Source organism: Sphaeroforma arctica (genome assembly GCF_001186125.1).
Source record: "Sphaeroforma arctica JP610 unplaced genomic scaffold supercont1.21, whole genome shotgun sequence".
Taxonomy (NCBI): Eukaryota; class Ichthyosporea; order Ichthyophonida; genus Sphaeroforma; species Sphaeroforma arctica.
The window spans coordinates 118,971-122,979 of record NW_014040537.1 but is presented as its reverse complement, the minus strand read 5'-3'; positions in this window follow the sequence as shown (position 1 = coordinate 122,979).

The following is a 4,009-nucleotide window of genomic DNA, read 5'->3' as shown; positions in this document are numbered from 1 at the left end:
CCATCCAATTTAAGGCATAGACGGGCACATCTAGTTGGCTGGCTAGGAGGAATCAAAACCAGGTTGTCCAAAATTCTAACAACTCTGATCCTGTCCTTTTCTCAGTGGATTATCTTGCTCTGAGAATATTATCGAATTATACCATAGGTTTGTACCAACAACCATTTCATGCCTGAGACCCTCTCTCATGGTACTCCCGTTGATTAGAGATCCCCAAAGTGTCATTTTCAGGTGTCAGATTTGTATCATTCCTATATTATGTACAATTCTAATTTCAGTGGAAAAAACCAATCTATATTTGGAAAACCACCTAATTATCCACAGTAGAAGCCCATACTTTACTGAGTACTATCACATGTTCAGAATCTTGAATATCTCAATTCTTGTTCATGTCCAATACGTTAAACGCATTTCAGTATTATAAGTATAAACGCTAATACGTTAATACGATTTAATATACGTTAACTGTGCAACTACTATTAGGAACCCGCTATTTTTACATAGCCCCCCCCCCTCCCCCCTCTCAGCTTGAAAATTACAATGTTGGCGTATATGTGGTATTAGCACATAGACTCAAAAAGCTCACATGAATTGTACAAGCGAAAAGAAAAGAAACGGGTTTCGATCATATAACGGCCTCAATGCTTATGTTATACTCTCTTAGACAAAGTATACTTAGACGTTATAAGTTACTCGGTTACTCTATTATGTTTGGGCTTTGGTCCTTGTGGTCCCCGATGGTGGATAGGACGTTTCTTAATGCCTTTTGGAGGTACGTACATTCCATGCTGTTTAAAGCTGGGAATGTATGATGTCTGTGGATAGATCTTAACCACGTCGGGTCGCTTATTCGATGGTAAGATTGCTTCTGCATCAGCCTTATTTTGTGTAGGCGTTTGCGAAACTTCCTATTAAAAGCCTTTAGTACATCCGGATCATCAAATGCTGATGGTGGAAGATCATAGTGTAATATGTCATATCCTCATGTTTGTACTTTCCTAGAATCTTTTTAAACTCGGAAGACATAAGAGGTGTAATAGCTTCACGTGTGCGACGAAGAATGATCTCTGTCATAGGGATTCGATGTGACCCGATATTTAAGGCATTAGAGCCGTCAACGTTGTTAACTTCATACGTTCCGCTCTTCTTATCGGCCACAGAGATCATAAATGGTCCAATATATTTAGCCGCAAGCACAGTTGTATCGGAGTTGCGAGCCATAATGCTGACTATTTCGCCTACCTCAAACTCGACTATTTTCTTTGTATCGTTCCATCGCTTTTGTCTCTTCTTGAGAGCGATGTCCTTCATCTCCCTTCAACAAGGATAAACCACATCTCTGGCCCGACGCATCTTCTCTAACCATGGTAACACTTGATCATCTTGAGACTCCTTGTTGAAGGGAATCTGTAATTCACTATAACGGCCCCGGAAATAGTGAGTGGGTGTTGTACCAGTGACTGAATTAGGGGATTCGGTCATTTGTGTCTGTACCCAGTTGATTGAGTACGGCCATATATCAGCATCATCAAGGAGTGCTGCTCGCATGAACTCCTTCATCTTTCTGTGTCCTACCTCGTTCGCACCTTGCGTCTGAGGCTTGTAAGGTACACCCATCTTATGGCATGATCCCGCAACGAGTAACAGTGTCGCCATGATGTCTCTTGTAAACTCACTACCGTTGTCGGAACATACAATAGCTGGCCAGTCGAAATCCGCGAAGCACTTACAAATGCACTCAGCCACAGTTTGTGTCGATTTATCTTTCAGCGGATATATTACATCATATCTTGAAGCGACATCAAACACGTGACAGACATATTTATTCTTCGTGTGTTCGGACGTGGGTAGCTCAACCAAAACAATGATAACCCGGCGCCACGGCTCGTCTTCTGATACGCTGCGTAAAGGTGCGTATCCGTAGCGCTTGATCCGGTTAACTTCGCAGTTGTTACATTTGTGATACACCTGAGATATACATTGCTTGAGGTCTGGTGCGGCATTGTCTCACCACCATCCTCGCTCCTCGACCGAATTATGACGGATAACCTGGTCTTACTCGGTATTTCGACACTACACGGCGCAGACACGATCCGTACAACAGAGGTGGGTACGCTACTTAGTAGGTCAGCAAGCAAATACATAGCACATTCGATAGTATCAGTGTTTTGTCAGCACCGGCCCGAATTGACTCAGCGCATATCCTCCATTGTCGACTCACTTGGTCCAATCTTCAAACGGGAATTTACTGACTACTTCTTCCCATCGATTTTTCCCGAACCACTACAACGGCTATGAGAGCCATACCACATGCTCATACATTATAACATCACATACATTGTAACATTTTTTTTGTTGAAATAAATAATATTATCCCTATCCCTATAGTATTGGACAGGTGGGGAGCGTACCTGGACGCATGAGTCAGACATTGCAGTCGCTGATGCCAAAACGCATATGATTAAAAGCATAACGTTTATGAACCTCAACAAAGATTGTTCGCTTCTCGTCCGCCTATGGTGCGGGCGGTTACCATTATGCTATATATTGACTCTAATAATACTGTACTGTCCTCTTTCTTCTATTATCACAGGGTCGACTGCGTGAGACACCCATGGTTGTGACGCTCACAAATAATGGGTATCAGTGACAACTACCTGTTGTTTGTTGTTCCTGACCATTTCGTACTTTACTATTAAACCTACTTACTCGGGTCTTCTCTTTTGTAAACGAAGGCAATCAAGATCAACAAAATCAACAGCAACGAGCACTGATAAAAGATCAGCGAGCAACAGAAAGCGCGCGAGGCGGGGGATCTAAGTAAGTCTCACAGATACCACGGGACACTCCCACTTTTCTCACCTTGAAGCAAGCCTTGTTGAAAATACACACAGAAGTCTATTTATATTTTTCAAAACCTCCTTTTCTCTCTCTGGGGGTTGTTTTATTATAAAAAAAAAGACAAAAACACAAAACACAAAAAAGAAAAAAAGATATGTAAATTACATAAATATATACATAAATAGATATGTAAATAATTTTTATTTAAAAACGACGGCAATTTTACTTGCCCCAGAGTTCTGAGAGTTGCCTCAAGTTGCCACTTGTTCAATTGTTGGGACTTCTTCTCTTGATATTTTTATATTTTTGTATATTTTAAAAAGTCTCTGATAATTTTTGTAAATAAAACTTTTACAACAATATTTGTTTTTATTCGTATATAATTTTTGTTTGTTTTATATTGCTTTTTTCCAAAAAATATCATGAATACATATATACAGTCTACAATAATTTTTATAGTCTTTTCAGTTTTCGTAATACGACAGTCATTTGCTTATTTACGTGTATTTATTCTACAATCGTATATTGGGTGACTGTTGTCCGTCCATCCACAGATACAAGGTTGCTGGCGTACACTAAGAAGTGCGTTTATATAAATGCTTCCTTACTAGCCCTCTGTATGACACAATATATATCACTATTAATGATTGGCGGTTTATAGAATACCAGTAGTCACGCCCAACTGTGATTTCACAAAAAATGTCTTTTAGCGGGAGAAGAACCCTTCGAAAAGGTATGTGCATGGTAGAGTGCCGTTCATGACTTATTTGGCGTATTATATCCAGTTAAATACAAAGGTGTGCACATAATGTAGTTTCAACGAGGTTAACGCGGCGTAGGTTTCCCGTCGTGTACAAAATAGCGCTTTATTATACTAAAAACTCTACGAATTTGCATTCGAGAGTAGCTCTGTTGGCAATCTCCACGAGTACACGCATGAGTTGATTGTTGTTCTTGATTACAACTATTTTGGGTTGCAGAAAGGTTGCTTTGTGTATGAATATCGATGTACAACTGGTATGTGTGCTATAAATGCTTGCTTCAGTTCTCTTGATTGTTGAAACACTACTAGTTACTATATATATATATATATATATATATATATATATATATATATATATAACTAACACACACACACACACACACACACACACACACACTATATATA